This window comes from Triticum dicoccoides, chromosome 1B (assembly GCF_002162155.2).
Source record: "Triticum dicoccoides isolate Atlit2015 ecotype Zavitan chromosome 1B, WEW_v2.0, whole genome shotgun sequence".
Taxonomy (NCBI): domain Eukaryota; kingdom Viridiplantae; phylum Streptophyta; class Magnoliopsida; order Poales; family Poaceae; genus Triticum; species Triticum dicoccoides.
In genome coordinates this window covers 378,095,107-378,112,778 of record NC_041381.1, presented here as the reverse complement: position 1 = coordinate 378,112,778, position 17,672 = coordinate 378,095,107, and positions in this window count along the sequence as shown.

Here is a 17,672-nt window from a genome sequence, read left to right as displayed (position 1 = left end):
GATCTCCTTCGTCTGCTCCTGCGATAGTACATCGAATAGAGCTTTGGAGCGCGCCTAGAGCGGAGCCGCCGATGTCCTTCCTCTGATCCTGCGACAGTATGTCCAAGAGAGCTTTGGAGCGCCAGGAGGCCATGGTTGGAGTGGTGCCGATAGAAGGAAGGGACCGGAGGAGAATGAGTGTTGGTCTTTGGCTATGGCTGGGAGCTGGGGATCAAGTTAATATAGCGGGCAAATGGCAATGAGCCCGCGACAGACGGATGGCTGGCTGGCGCTGGAGTAGGTTCATCAGGCGTGAATGCGGACGCTACTTCAGTGACTTAACTGCAGGTGCGTTGGGTTACTGACATGTGGGCCCAACGGGCATCTGGCCTGCATGTCAGTGACACACCAACCGCACCTGCAGTTAAGTCCGGTGAATGCGGCATTGACGTTCTGGAGAGACGGTGACCATTTCAGGCAGGAAGCGCGTGCTAGCGATGGAAGGGGTTTCGGTAGGCCAAGGCGGTCAGACGCTGGCGTGGTGGTAAAATGTGAACTCATGGATGACGAGTCTTTGAAGCGTATGCAGCATGTATTGGCAACCAGGCATCCATGCATCCGCTCTTGTCGCCAGCTAGCCTTCGACGACCACCATTAGACACCACACAACCATGCATAACTTACAAATAATGGACGAATCGATCAGGCACACACTCGTGTGCAGTGGCACTATGATCGGCCGCTCATGATAGTACATACTCCGTACCATAGTACCCTCTCTAGCTAGGCTTTTTTATAGATTGTCGTTGTGATGGACGATATACATGAGTAAGGCGCTCCCGATTATGACCGTTGTTGTTGATCCAGGTGAATGCATGCTCGGCGTTCGCGGAGGCCTCCATCAAACGTCTAAACAGTAATGTTAGAAACTGCCGGGGTGCGCAGGTGACCGGCTCACCATTTGCGTTGCGCCATGAGCAGGACTTTGATTGAGAGGGCGACGTGCATGCATTAGCATGGTTTGACAGCGTGCGCGTGAGCATCTGCACGCATACATGCTACTTGCCTCTATGGACGGTGTGCACTAATGTGTGCATCACGTATAATATAAAAAAACCTGTTTGTGCATTTAACGCAAAGTATTTCATTTTCATTTGGCAACGAGTGTGCCTTGCAGCGACGAGTGTGTGGTTTGATTCCTCACATATGCATAATTTTGGTTTTTATTTCTTTCTCCACTGACAGGTAGGCCCACATAGATAGATAGATAAAGAACATGAGCTGATGAGTCACATGCCGACTGTTTGACTGGTCAACCAGACAAATATAGAGCTATACGCTGAGCCAGTGACCATATAATCATCATATCTTGTATACAATGATCAAAGTGAGCTATCAAGACAAGTTCGATGACCGCCAATGCATTTTACTCGGTAATAAATGACCAGGATTGAAGGGGAATCCAAATTTCCTTCGTCTTTTGTCCTTGAGCTCTTGACAAACCAATGCACTATACGGTTGTCCGGCCACTCCACCCAGAGCTCTCACCAAGCGTCGTTCATGCCACCATGTCGCACACTAACCGGTAAGGAAGCGATGGCATCCCGCCGCACCGAGTTCCTTGTCGCCCACGACCACACACAAAATGGTAGGGAAGCGATGGCATCTCACCGTGCCGAGTTCATCACCGCTCGCGCGCTCACACCTACGTGGGCGGAAGTTGAAGTTGCCAAGGCCGAATGGGCGGTAGAGCAAGAGGTGGCCAAAGCCGCACAGAGAGAGGGGAAAAGTTAGAAAGTACTCAAGAAAAGAGAAGCCCACCGCCGCAAGAAAGAAGAGGAGGCACGCGCTGCTGTGGAGAGGTCGGTGGAGATCCAAGCACGGTGGGGTGTCGCCGACAAAGCCGGGAAGGAGAACGACGACGTCTGGCCACCATGTGAGAAGTATTAGTACTAGTAGTTAGTGTGTGTGTCTGTGTCTGCGTACGAGCATGTACCAGTATGTGGTACCCCGGCTCAGAGCGATCGGTTTACCTTGCATTGCCAACCCAGAGATCATGTATTCTGGCAACACACAACATCTTGGTACAGAAATCACCGCTTTATTGAAACTAGCGGAAGCATAGTGTTACATTACATCAAGTAGTGAGGCCAAGCGGCACACTCGGTGCGGCTAAACAATATGCACATTATTTAGTGAACATAGAGGGGGCCTCGAGCACGACATCTACACGGCAGCGGAATAACGATGTAGTGGGACTCCATAGCACAGGGACACCAATGTGGACACCGTCTAGACACGAAGCACTCCGATCCAGTTAGACTTTCCTGAAAGCTGGCATAACACGCCAGGTCAGTACATTGAATGCACTTGCAAGCTCGCAACAAGAAAAACCATAATGGGAAACAACATCATGACATTTAAACAAGTTCAATGCAAATATCAACATGCTACTCATGAAGTTACCAAACGTGTGCATCGAGTCACTTGGACTCTCTTACCAACAGGTTACCTCGCAACCGAACAGTGATAGTGACAGACCACGAACAGAACCACTCTTGGTTCAACAGGTTACCTCGTAACCCAAATAGTGATCATTCCCAGATCACAAATAATACCACAACCACCAGCCTTACTGATATCATCATAACTCAATAGTGCAATGCAAATAACTTAGTGTGCAAGAGTATTTATGAAAGTTGATCCATGGCGTGACTTACTTATGAACTGGGCGCTTATCCGTGGGCACGGCTATCGATAGATTAATACACTCTGCAGAGGTAGCACACTTTATCCACAACACGGAACCCATGGCCTCACATTCCCATTCGGGTGGACCAACTGCATTCCGACAGAACCCTCCCATTGCCATGACACTCTTACGGCCACTCTTACCAACTCCCCTTTGGGACCAGTCTTGGGTGACCCAGCCTACCAAAGGCAAAACTACCACCGTCGTGGCAAACAAACAGTCCCAAACGAGTACACGGTACCATAACAACAACAGGCCCACAAGACTATGTATGCTTACCGGGCTAGGATAATGCACGCACATAACCTTCCCTAGTTGGAGGTACCGACAAGAGGCATGAAAACGAAACGACTACGGCCTCCCCATACTAAGGCAAATGTGGTTGCACTTGGCCGCCCGATTCAATAGCACCATGACCCGACCAACTTCTGAGTTCAAGTTCAATTATCATCAGGTTTACATTGAAAATAAAAATGCTTGAGTCACAATATACCATGCTCATGCAACCATGTATCATGCATCATATATCACTTTGACAATACCAAATCAACCTTGTTCAAAGTTCTACTTGCACAAACTCAACTTGCAACATTTCTGGTCCTTTCTTGCCGGTTATTTCTGCTCATTACTTTAGTTGGCATTTATCAAATAAAACTCATTTTTCATATAGCAAAATAATACTCATGCTCTTAGTACCATAGTCATGACAAAATTTACTTAGTTCAAGTACTCAAGCTATGACTCACTAGTTCAAGCATTCATTTCTGTTAACTAAGCATTTTGATCATAACAAACTAAATAACACAAGCATCATTTATTTTTAATACTATATGCAATGAATATCATATAAATTCAAGTAGAAAATCATGGATATATTGCAAATACACCATGATCATGTTGTTGTGGCTTGCCTTAGTGCAGAGGAGCTTCACACTCCTCCTGGATGCCTTCAAGACAAGCTTCACCTTCTGAAAATAATTCAAATGACAAAAAGAAAATATCAAGAACACTTCTAAAAATTACTAGAAAGGCAGCAAGGAAAAATCCCATCTTTGGTGTGCTGCTAGGATTTTCCAGTAAGAACAGAATGCAAAAAGAATCAACTCATTTGGACTTGTAGAATAAAAGTTACAACTAGTAAAAGTTCTGGTCAAATTTGAATTAAAAAGAAAAACCAGGGGGTGACGTCGAAGGCGTTAAACGCCAGGGCGCCACCACTCATACCGCTTCAAGCGCGGCCGGAGTGGCTGACAGCGGGCCCCAGCTGTCAGGCCGGAGGGGGGAAGGGAGAGAAACAGAGGTGGGCGGCGCAGCGATGACGCTTTCTCCAGCGAGGAGTGCGCGGCAACGAGATCTAGAGGGATAGGATTGAAGAGGAGGTGGAGACGCACCTGTCCGTACCCGTAGCATGGCTAGGGGTGGCTAGATGGGGTCGGAACGGAGCTCTCCAGCAGCGGTAGCGGGCAGAGCTCATCGGAGATGATGGCTCAAGCGACGCAGGCCAGTCCAGCAGCTCCAATAGTACCAGCACGCACCAGTGGATCACCACGAACACACCGGAGGGGCCAGCTAAGCTCGAGCGGCTCTGGAGTAGGTGGGGCAGAGGAGGGGGATTGTCATCGAGCTTGGGGCAGGGACGGCGGCCAGAGGCCCGCCCGGCCAGGCTGCGGCACTCTGTGGGTGTGTGGATGAGTGTGTGTGAGGAGAGGAACAAGCTCAGGGAAGCTCTATTTATAGCCAAGGCCGAGGCGGGGATCGAGAGCTCGCCGGAGTTCTATGGAGCCTCGCCCGGCGATGAATGGCGTCACTGACAGAGGGGAAGACACCGGAGGTCACGCGGGAGCTGTAGGCGAGCTGTGGCAAGCACAGGAGCGCGATATGCGACGAGCATAGGGCACAGGTGCACTGTTGCGTTGGCCACGCCGTGCCCGTGCTCGCTGCAGTGAGCTCCAGCGTCGGCGAGCGCCAGGGTGTAGTTAAGGGGGCTCAAACAAAGATGGTGGCGCGGTTTGGCACGGTTTAGCAGCGAGGGCAGCAAGCACCCGCGAAACAGAGGTGTTGGCGCAATGCTGAGCGCGTCGGACGCATGCCAACTACCTTGGACGAACGTGGTCACCGCGTGAACTATAGCATCAGGCTGAGCAAAGCCCAAACAACATGGCTGGCAGCTAGTCCTTAGTGGTTTTAGTTGTTTTGCATGCTTGGTTGGGTCACAGGTGCACTGTGGGAGTGGCTATCTTCCTGGCAAGTTTCTGGACATAAACTTGTGAGCTTAACTCAGAAAAATCTAGTGGGAGTTAAAGGTTGTGCTTTGGGGTTTAGTGATCTCTTAGGAAGTTAATCAAGCTCAGAAAAGATCAGCCCCAAAAGATCAAGCAAAAATATACTTGTTGTGCAAAGTGATCATTCTGTCCAGAACAGAAATGATTTTTTGTGGCAAAAATATTACAAAAAGTTATGCAATATCTTTGTTCAGGAAGGTGCCCTAGGGTTCAAACAATATTTGTGAATTTATTCAGGATTTTTGGAGCAAGAAATCTAGGGTTTTCTTTGGAGCTTTCTTCTCTGAAGTGATTTTCAGGGAGGAAAATGAATATTTTTCTTTTATGAAAAATATCCATTGGGCTTTTGTTGGAGTTATTCAGAGAAGAAAAGGTGAGTAAGAGGTGGATGGGGCACTTGGGTGAAAATCAAGGGTATGCCCAAGTGTTCAAGTCCATTTGAATTGATCCAAAGCACCAAATCCAAAGCAAAGGGAACTGAAAGTCCGGGAAAAGAGAGAAGGCACAAACTAGGCTGGCACAAACCTCCCCACTTAAGATGAATCTCGTCCTCGAGATTCGGTTGCTTGGGAAAACAGTTCTGGGTAGGCTGTCCTTAAAAATTCCTCTCTTTCCCAGGTTGCTTCTTCTTCTGTGTGATGCTCCCGCTGGACCTTGTAAAATTTGATTGCTTTGTTGCGTGTAACCCTTTCTGCGTCATCCAAGATTCTGAATGGTCTCTCATCATAAGTTAAATCCTTGGGAAGCTCAATTTCTGACATATTAGTCTTTTTCTCAGGTGGTGAAATACACCTCCGCAGCTGTGACACGTGGAACATGTTGTGTACATCTGATAATTCTGGGTGGCAATTCCAACTGATAAGCCACGGTGGCAACTCGTGTCATAACCGGGAATGGACCAATATATCTTGGTGCCAATTTGCCTCGGGTCTGAAATCTCTTGACTCCCTTCATGGGGGTGACTTAGAGATACACATGTTCACCGGGTTCAAAACTGACTTGTCTATGCTTAGCATCATAATAACTTTTCTGTCGTGAGTTAGCTAGTTGAAGTCTATCTCAAATTTCCTAGACTTCCTTCTCTATCTCTAATATCAGATCAGTACCGAAGATACGGATGTCTCCAGTTTGAGACCAATTTAATGGAGTGCGGCACTTACGGCCGTATAATGCTTCAAAGGGTGACATTTTCAGGCTGGTTTGAAAACTGTTGTTGTACGAGAATTCCACATATGGCAGTCAATATTCCCATTTGGGTCCATGGGCTAAGGCACATGCTCGCAGCATATCTTCAAGGATTTGATTCAATCGCTCGGTCTGACCGTATGTCTGTGGATGATAGGCGGTGCTATATTTAAGAGCGGTTCCCAAAGCTTGATGGAGTCGGGACCAAAATGCGGAGGTAAACAATGAACCTCGGTCCGAAGTGATTGTTTTTGGTACTCCATGCAGACTGACAATCCGAGATACATACAACTGTGCGAGTTGATCATCACGGAGGGTGTGCGGATGGGAATAAAGTGAGCCACTTCTGTCAGCGTGTCCACTATGCCCATATAACATCATTGGCCCGTTGAGTCTTGGGTAGACATGTGATGAAGTCCATGCAGACATTGTCCCATTTCCATTGTGAGACGGGTCGAGATTGGAGAAGTCCGACGGGTTTCTGGTGTTCCGCCTTTACTCTGTTGCAGATGTCACAACAAGCGACAAAATATGCGATGTCCCTTTTCATTCCATCCCACCAAAATATCTATCAAAGATCTTCGTACTTTTTTGTGCTGCCTGGGTGTATCGAATATGAGGATTCATGCGCTTCTGCCAAAATTTTCTTCTTCAAATTTGCTTGCTCAGGTACGCATATCCTTCCTCGGAACCTGAGTGTACCCAACGCGTCCTTAGAGAAATCCTGAGTTTTGCCTTCGTGCAGACATTGGAAATATATTTGCAGACTCTCGTTGTTGGCCTGTGCCATGCGGATCTCTTCTTCTAGAGTAGGAGTTACTTCCAAAATATTCGCGAGACCGGCATCAATAATTACTAGGTTTTGCTGAGCAACCTCTTGCTGGAGTTCTGGAGGCAAAGACTCTAGCATGGCGTTTTAATTGGCAGGCTTGCAACTGAGGGCATCGGCGACCACGTTAGCTTTTCCCAGAATGTAATTTATTCCCAGATCATAGTCTTTAACCAACTCGACCATCTTCGTTGTCGAAGGTTTTAGTTTGGCTGAGTAAAGATATATTTGAGACTCTTGTGGTCGGTGAATATTTGACATCTCTTCCCAATGAGATAATGTCACCAAATTTTTAGAGAGTCCACAACCACGGCCAGTTCCAAATCATGCGTAGGATAATTTCCTTCATGAGGTCCTAGCTGGCAAGATGCGTAAGCTACCACCTTGCCGTCTTGCATAAGTACACACCCAATACCTTTTCTTGATGCGTCACAATACACATCGAATCTGCGGTAAATATCTGGGGGAGTCAGGACTGGTGCTGATGTCAGTCTGGTTTTTAGCTCGTTAAAGCTCTGCTCGCAATCCTCAGTCCATTCAAACTTCTTGTTTTTCTTGAGGAGTTCTATCATTGGCTTAGCAATTTTGGATAATCCTTCGATGAACCAGCGATAGTATTCGGCTAATCCAAGAAAACTCCAGACTTCGGATATTGTCATGGGTGCTGCTCAATCAAGCACATCTTTTACTTTGCTGGGATCCACTGCAATACCTTCTGCTGAAAGAACATGCCCCAGAAATCCGACTTGTTTGAGCCAAAACTCACACTTGTTGAATTTTGCATACAGCTGATGGTCATGGAGTCTCTGTAAGACTGCTTGGAGGTGTTCCTTGTGTTCCTCGTCACTTTTAGAGTATATGAGAATATCATCAATGAAAACCACCACAAACTTATCCAAGAATTCCATGAAGACCTTGTTCATCATATGCATGAAAAAGGCGGGGGCATTTGTGAGACCGAAGGACATCACCATATATTCATAAAGACCGTAACGAGTACTGAACGCGGTCTTAGGAATATCTTCCTTCTTGATCTTCGGTTGATGATATCCGGTTCTTAAATCAATCTTGGAAAATACCTTTGCACCACTGAGCTGATCGAACAAATCATCAATCCTTGGTAGCGGGTATTTGTTCTTCATGGTGACATCGTTCAACTGACGGTAGTCCACACACATTCTGAGACCACCATCTTTCTTGTCCACAAATATTGCAGGTGATCCCCATGGTGAAGAACTTGGGCGAATATATCCTTTTTGCAGCATGTCATCCAACTGCTTCTTTAATTCCACGAGTTCGGAGGAAGGCATCTGATAATACTTTTTGTACAACGGTGCAGTCCCAGGTACAAGATCAATTGCAAACTCAAGCTCTCTATCTGGAGGCATTGCAGGTAATTCTTCAAGGAATATATTGGGAAATTCGCTGACCACAGGAATCAGATCCAATTCTTTAGCTACTGCAGTGAAGACCAACTCCCTTTTGGTATGCTTTTACGGGCATAAAATTTTATGGTTTTTCCTTCCTGATTTGTGAGGGTGACTTCTCGGGTCGCACAATTTATGCATACTTGATACTGAGTCAACCAGTTCATTCCCAAAACAACATCCAACTTGTCAGACTTGATGACTATCACAGTGGTTGGAAAACGGACTCCCTTGATATCAATTTCCAAATTTTTGCAAATCAGATGGCTTTTGATCACTGAGCCCGGGGATTGAACCAGCATACTTTTCCCCAAAAGCGAGCAAGAAAATTTGTTTTGGGCGACAAAACTCCGAGAAATAAAAGAGTGGGAAGCCCCAGAGTCAAATAAAATTATTGCAGGTATATTATTAACGAGAAACATACCAATGATGACTTCGGGGTTTTCCAGGGCTTCTTCTTTGGAGAGATTATTAACTTGCCCCTGGATGAGCTTCTGGGTATGATATGGCCCCATGTGATTGACTTGCGGCCGGAATGGAGCATTTGACTTATTGGGACAGTGTCGAGCATAATGTCCGGTCAGGTCACAACTAAAGCAGGCGTTGTTGCGCTGACGCTCTTCATGCACTGGGCTGGTCACAACATTCTTAACTTGAGTAGTGGTCTTGTTCACATTCTGCTACCAATTTGGTTTATACTCCACTTGAGTCTGTTGCCAGGTACGAGCCTTCTGAATAGGCTGTTCATCCTTCTTTGGCTCAAATTTGCGCTTGTGGTCATTATTTGCGGGGCGGTTGTCTTGCACCGGCTTGCACTCTCTTTCTGCAATGAGATCCTTGTTCACGAGAGACTGAAAATTTGGAAAGTCGAGCATGCAGATAGCACTCCTGAGGTTTGATTTAATCCCCAAGGAATCTGTCTATCTTTCTTTCTTCTGTGGCCACATCATAAAGAGAATAACGGGCCAGATGGTTGAACTTGTGCAAATATTCACTTACTGACAGACTGCCTTGAGTGAGACCAAGAAATTCGCGTTGCTTGACCTTCATGATACCAGCTGGAATATGATACTTGAGAATTGGTCCTTGAAATTATTCCACGTAATTTCTTCTCCCGCAGGCCATAGAGCTTTAGCATTATCCCACCATATAGCAGTGGCTCCCTCAAGATAGCGGGTAGCAAACGGAACCTTGTCAGCTTCAGCTGCGAGCAATCTCAAGTTTCTTCTCAATGGTTTGCAACCAATCATCTGCTTCCAAAGGGTCAATCACTTGACTGAAACTGGGAGGCTTAGTCCTTTGAAAATCTGACAACTTAGAGTGATGTCCATTTGGATTTCCATTCTGTCCAACCATAGCTTGCACACTTTTTAACAACTCAATCAGATCATTATTCCTTCTTTCCTCAAACATTCGCATAATTTGTTCAGTGGAGGGTGGATTCGGCGGTGGAGGCGGTGGTTGCGGGTACGGCTCGGGGAAGTGTCCTGCCTGTCTTGCTAAACAACGAATAGGGATATCCTCACAAGCATGCGAGCTGCTGCCTCCCCGCGTCATCCTACTGTTTATTTTTTCCCAATAAGAGCAATCGAGATGAGAAACATCCAATCATGGAAAGAAAAGCCAGCGACAAACCCGGAAAAATGAACGAACCAAAAACACAACGATCGAACAAAAAGTTCCAACATAATTATACATGGACTCATACATGAAAGGTAAACATCATGACGGTTGCGACTACTCGCATACATGCATCATAGCTCATACAACTACATCCGTACATCACATGACCACTGCTGATACTCAAACGCTCTAAGACTCTGTTGGTGCTGTCGGAGGCTCTCCTAAGTCAGACCCTGATCCTGAACTGAGAAATCCAACTGAAACCTCCGGGTTGAAGGTAACACGATGATGTTGCCTTGAGCGCTCTCCCTCAGGGGCAGGTGCGGAACGATAAGGGATCATGGGAGCTGCGGGGGTAGCAAGAAGAGATAACCACTCAACAGGAGCACTGTGTGGGTTCACCGATGAGGTGCCCGAGCTAGTCGTGGGGGCAACTGGAGAAATAGGCAAGCTAGAATTGGGCACAATATAAGGAGTAAATCCCATAGAGGGTGGAGTAGGGTAGGACCTAGCGGCGGCTAAAGCAGAACAAGCAAGATTCAACTCTCGAGCCAACTCGTGAATCAAAAGATAACTAGCAGTGATATATCTAAAAATATGGCTAGTGTCACTATCAGGCGCCAGATCAACGGAATGAAAGCGAACATGACCATCATCGTGCAGGGATGGGTAGAAACGGAAAACTGGGTAGTTCTGCATCCAAGCCTCAACATAGCATAACTCAACAAGAATCTCGAACGCAGCATACTGGACGGTTGAGCGGCGGTGGATGCATAACCGCTCCGAGAGGTACGAGTGTAAGAACCCGCTGACGAACTGCTGCATAGAGTAACCATGGCATGTTACTCATACACGGAGTCGGTTAGACGCTCCCGGTACACCCGACATGCTGGGTCGTCATCGTGAGGATACAGTCAACACCACACACTACGGAGGAGATGCGGAAAAAGTGTAGGGCATTAGCTGCAACACACATGGATATAATACCGGAGAAATCTACACTCACAACCATTAACAGGTTAGAAATAACAATAAGTCAAATGCATGCAAAGCAATGTAGCATCCATATGCAAATTCTAACGACACTCAATTAGCAATTAACTAACATTTTACTTTCGCATGTCGGGGTCTAGCATGTCCTACAGTCAGCGTGGCTTTGATACCAAGCATTGTGGCATCCCATCTTAGAGCGACCGGTTTACCTTGCATTGCCAACCCAGAGATCATGTCTTCTGGCAACACACAACATCTTGGTACAGAAATCACCGCTTTATTGAAACTAGCGGAAGCATAGTGTTACATTACATCAAGTAGCGAGGCCAAGTGGCACACTCGGTGCGGCTGAACAATATGTACATTATTTAGTGAACATAGAGGGGGCCTCGAGACGACATCTATAGGAGAGCGGAATAACGACGTAGCAGGACTCCATAGCATAGGGACACCAATGTGGACATGGTCTAGACACGACAACACTCTGATCTAGTTAGACTTTCCTGAAAGCTGGCATAACACGCCAGGTCAGTACATTGAATGTACTTGCAAGCTCGCAACAAGCAAAACCATAATGGCAAACAACATCATGACATTTAAACAAATTCAATGCAAATATCAACATGCTACTCATGTAGTGACCAAACTTGTGCATCGAGTCACTCGGACTCTCTTACCAACAGGTTGCCTCGCAACCGAACAATGGTCACGACAGACCACAAACGGAACCACTCTTGGTTCAACAGGTTACCTCGTAACCCAAATAGTGATCATTCCCGGATCACAAATAGTACCACAACCACCAGTCTTACTGATATCATCATAACTCAATAGTGCAATGCAAATAACTTAGTGTGCAAGATTATTTATGAAAGTTGATCCATGGTGTGACTTACTTATGAACTGGGCCCTTATCCGCGGGCGTGGCTATCGATATATTAATACACTCTGCAGAGGTAGCACACTTTACCCATACCATGGAACCCATGGCCTCGCATTCCCATTCGGGTGGACCAACGACATTCCGACAGAACCCTCCCATTGCCATGACACTCTTACGGCCACTCCGACCAACTCCCCTTTGGGATCAGTCTTGGGTGACCCAGCCTACCAAAGGCAAAACTACCACAGTCGTGGCAAACAAATAGTCCCAAATGGGGACACGGTACCATAACAACAACAGGTCCACAAGATTATGTCTGCTTATCGGGCCCGGATAACGCACACACATAACCTTCCCTAGTTGGAGGTACCGACAAGAGGCATGACAACGGAACGACTACGGCCTCCCAATACTAAGGCAAATGTGGTTGCACTTGGCAGCCCAATTCAGTGGCACCATGACCCGACCAACTTTTAAATTCAAGTTCAATTATCATCAGGTTTAACTTGAAAATAAAAATGCTCGAGTCACAATATGCCATGCTCATGCAACCATGTATCATGCGTCATATATCACTTTGACAATACCAGATCAACCTTGTTCAAAGTTCTACTTGCACAAACTCAACTTGCAACATTTCTGGTCCTTTCTTACTGGTCATTTCTACTCATTACTTTAGTTGGCATTTATCAAATAAAACACATTTTTCATATAGCAAAACAATACTCATGCTCATAATACCATAGTCATGATTTTTTTACTTAGATCAACTACTCAAGCTATGACTCACTAGTTCAAGCATTCATTTCTGTTAACTAAGCATTTTGATCATAACAAACTAAATAACACAAGCATCATTTATTTTTAATACTATATGCAATGAATATCATATAAATTCAAGTAGAAAATCATGGATATTGCAAAGACACCATGATCATGTTGTTATGGCTTGCCTTAGTGCAGAGGAGCTTCACACTCTTCCTAGATGCCTTCAAGACAAGCTTCACCTTCTGAAAATAATTCAAATAACAAAAAGAAAATATCAAGAACACTTCTGAAAATTACCAGAAATTCTAGGCAACAAAGAAAATCTCATCTTGGGTGTGCTGCTAGGATTTTCCAGTAAGAACAGAATGCAAAAAGAAACAACTCATTTGGACTTGTAGAATAAAAGTTACAGCTAGTCAAAGTTCTGGTCTAATTTGAACTAAATTTGAGTTAAAAAGAAAAACTGGGGGGGGGGTGACGTCGAAGGCGTAAAAAGCCAGGGCGCCACCTCTCATACCGCTTTGGGCGTGGCCTGAGTGGCTGATAGCGGGCCCCAGTTGTCAGGCCACAGAGGGAGATGGAGAGAAACAGAGGCGGGCGACGCGGCGATGACGCTTTCTCCGGCGCGGAGTGCCCGGTGACGAGATCTAGAGGGATAGGATTTCAGAGAAGGTGGAGATGCACCTGCCTGTACCCGTAGCGTGGCTAGGGGTGACCGGATGGGGTCGGAACGGAGCTCTCCAGCGGTCGTAGCGGGCGTAGCTCATCGGAGATGACGGCTCTGGCGACACAGGGCCAGTCCAGTAGCTCCACCAGCACCAGCACGCACCAGTGGATCACCACGAACACGCCGGAGGGGTCAGCTAAGATCGAGCGGGGATTGCCGGCAAGCTCGGGCGGGGACGGCGGCTAGAGGCCTTCCCGGCCGGGCTGCGGCGCTCTACAGGTGTGTGGTTGTGTGATGAGTGTGTGTGAGGAGAGGAACGAGCTCGGGGAAGCTCTATTTATAGTCAAGGCCGAGGCGGGGATCAAGAGCTCGCCGGAGTTCTCTAGAGCCTCGCCCGGCAACGAATGGCGTTAGTGAGAGAGGGGAAGACGCCGGAGGCACACGGGAGCTGTAGGCGAGCTGCGACGAGCACAGGGGCACGGGCGCACTGTTGTGTTGGCCGCACCGTGTCCGTGCTTGTTGCGGCAAGCTCTGGCGTCGGCGAGCGCCAGGGTGCAGTTAAGGGGGCTCAAACGAAGATGGTGGCACAGTTTGGCACGATTTAGTAGCGAGGGAAACGAGCACACGCGAAACAGAGGCATTGGCGCAATGCAGAGCACGTCGGACGCATGCCACCCACCTTGGACGAACGTGGTCACCGCGTGAACTATGGTACCAGGCTGAGCTATGCCCAAACAGCATGTCTGGCAGCTAGTCCTTAGTGGTTTTAGTTGTTTTGCACGCTTGGTTGGTTCACAGGTGCACTGTGGGAGTGGCTATCTTCCTTGCAAGTTTCTGGACATAAACTTGTGAGCTTAAGTGAGAAAAATCTAGTGGGAGTTAGGGGCTGTGCTTAGGGTTTAGTGATCTCTTAGGAAGGTAATCAAGCTCAGAAAAGATCAGCCCCAAAAGATCAAGCAAAAATATACTTGCTGTGCAAAGTGATCAATCTGTCTAGAATAGAAATGATTTCCTGTGGCAAAAATATTACAAAAATTTATGCAATATTTTTGCTCAGGAAGGTGCCCTAGGGTTCAAACAATATTTGTGAATTTATTCCAGATTTTTGGAGCAAGAAATCTAGGGGTTGCTTTGGAGCTTTCTTCTCTGAAGTGATTTTCAGGGAGGAAAATGAATATTTTTCTTTTACGAAAAATATCCATTGGGCTTTTGTTGGAGTTGTTCAGAGAAGAAAAGGTGAGTTAGAGGTGGATGGGGCACTTGGGTGAAAATCAAGGGTATGCCCAAGTGTTCAAGTCCATTTGAATTGATCCAAAACACCAAATCCAAAGCAAAGGCAACTGAAAGTCCGGAAAAAGAGAGAAGGCAAAAACCAGGTGTCACACAGTACTACTAGTTACTAATGTAGTTTTTAGAGCAAATTACCAGTACATTAGCCTAGACTCAATGGAAAAATTCCTATCCTATGCATCAAATGGCATCTCTTTCTCTATAGGAATTGAGATGCATGTCATCTCACTTACTATGATTTTCATATTCCTATAAAATTCCTATCATATGAACGAAAGGAGGCCTCTACTGGAGTAACTACTGTAGCTAGCAGTACTGCTGGTATAGTAGTTTTCTTCAAGAAGCGGAATTCAATAAAGTCATTATGGTTCCTTCGTCCGAGCAACTTCATAGTGGGAAAGGTTGGGCATGTGATTTGACGGCTCATTAGTCATTATTACTGCGGTGCGACGACCGGGGTGACTCTCCCTTGGAGTTCTGCGTGCATGGCAAGTGGTCCAGGATGGTCGACGTCCCACATGTTGGCGAATGGAAGTATTCTTTCCGATATCGAGGAGCAAGGGAACCGCATGGTATAGTATCACTGCTGATTTATATTTATTTTTTATTTCTGATGAATGCTAGCGTTTCAACTCTTACAACGAAGGAGTGCCAAACACGCCAAACACGGCACGTGCTGGATGTCCCACATGTCAGCGGAAGGAGGGGGACATGAACAGCATGGTAGAGCATCTCCACTTCTACCACTTCTGGGTCGGAGACCACATGTAGTAGTACTAGTGGTATGAACGATATAAAGTGCGACCCAGAGAGAAAGACACGTCTAGTTGGAAGGTCTCGGGGCATACACGTAAACAAATATAAAAAATAATATGTGCCTCCAATTAATATAGTAGTAGTAGAGTACTTAGGCACTTACTCCATAACATCACTGTGCATTGCACGTACAACATTTAGTGGTACGTAGTAAGAGACAAATGCCTATATGCCATGCATGTTCATACTATTTGTGCCTTTCTACTTCACTTACTGCGCTACATTACTCAAGATCGTACGTCCACTCCTGGGTACATGTCCTTCTCGTAGTTCCAGTCCCACGTGTTCTTCATAGATGGAACGATCCATATCGTCATAGATAGTGTGGCTCCCCACGATGGAGACTCATCCAAACTATGGCCAGGCTCGACACGGAGCTGTCGCGTGCACCGGGAAGCGGCGCTCTCTCGGCCGTCGTGCTGCTTCAAAGTTGGCGCCAGTAAGAGGTCGCCCCCGCTCTGGCCCAACATTAATGCGACATTGACGCTCCAGGGCGACGCTGACCGTTTCACACGGGAAGCGCGCGCTGGCAAGGGAGTATTGGTTTTGAACCGTTTTAGGTGTAGTACTGGTAATTTGCAGAACTACTCAATTATTGCACTCAGTTTCCTAAGAAATTGTGGTAAAAAAATGTTACTCCATAGCCCACTTCCCTTCTCCTTCCTCTTCCACCACCCGCACACGTTCCCGGGAAGCGACCGGTCAACCCTTATATAGGAGTGCTAGCACAAAAAGATGCATGCATGACCACTAAAATTTCTAGATTAAAGCGTCGCTTCGGTGGGAGTATGGCGTATGTCGTTACCTTCGGTCGGGCCATGGCTACCGGGCAACAGCGGCCAGAGAAGAGGCGACAAGAGGGGAATGAATGCAGCTACTGTTTGGGTTCACCGTCTAGCTTAAATAAATGCGCACCATCATGTGTACCCGCGGGTGCACAAATTGTAACATAGGTGTCTGCTTAAGTGGGTGTCACGTAACTGGTGTGTGTGAGATTCTAAGAGACAGAGTGCGTGTGTGCGACTCTACTCTTCGGACATGTACTCAACCTTTTGCATCAGGATATAAGTATAATGGTATTACACTTTAGCTAGTGATTTACGTGGCCATGCTAATGTGGTTGTGTAAAAAAATGTCACTTCCTGCTCATGATTTGAATTGTATAATTACATGCAAGATGCTCGTGCATTGAACGGAACATCAATATGCATTTTTTTACAAGGGAAAATTTTGTTTTTGCCACTCTAGATTTTGCCAATTTTCCTTATGCCACTCTAGAGTTTGACATTTCACTTTTACCACTCTTTGCTTCTGACAATTATCAGAATTGCCATTCTGTGGAAAAAGTGAAATATTTTTATTTCATTTTTGCCACTCTTAGCTTTTTAAATGTGTCACAATTGCCACTGTGAAAATTTTGCTTTTGCCACGGGAATGGCAGTTGTGATAATTGTCAAAAACTAAGAGTGACAAAAGTGAAATGTCAAAATCTAGAGTGGCATAAGGAAAATTGGCAAATTCTAGAGTGGCAAAAACAAAATTTTCCCTTTTTACAAAACACGTGTTGTGATTGACCCATGCAGGAGTAATCCCATGTGTAAAAACTAATGATATCTTGAGAATTTTATCGGAAAACTGGTATCTCAAGAATTTCATCAAAAAAATGAAAGATGAGAGATAAGGTGAGGAGGAGTGGAGCGTGGTGGTGACTGGTGGTCGGACTGGGCGGGGGCATGGGGATGGACGGCGCCAGCAGTCGACAACAGCCACCATGCTAGATTGTTCCAAACACTTCCTTCTTTAATTTCTCAGTAATGAGGTTGTGGAAGATAAGGATGTGGAGAGAGGTGCGGGTATCTTTTATAAAATTATCATAGTTTGCTTTCTATCCGTCAGATATAGATCGGACGGTCTATATTACAAGATGGCAGGCACACCATCATCACCAACTCGGTTTTTTATAAGAGTAGAGATGATAAGTTTGCTAACTACTAAAGTAAAGTGGAATTTTTCCATGTTACACAATTAAATTAAGGTGATTGTTTATCATATGGGTAAGGTTGGATGAAGGGTGGTAGGAACAAATGCTCTGCCTAGAGCATGTGTGTGTGAGATGGAGTCTTAGTGTGTGTGTGTGTGAGAGAGAGAGATGGAGTCTTAGTGTGTGTGTGTGTGGGG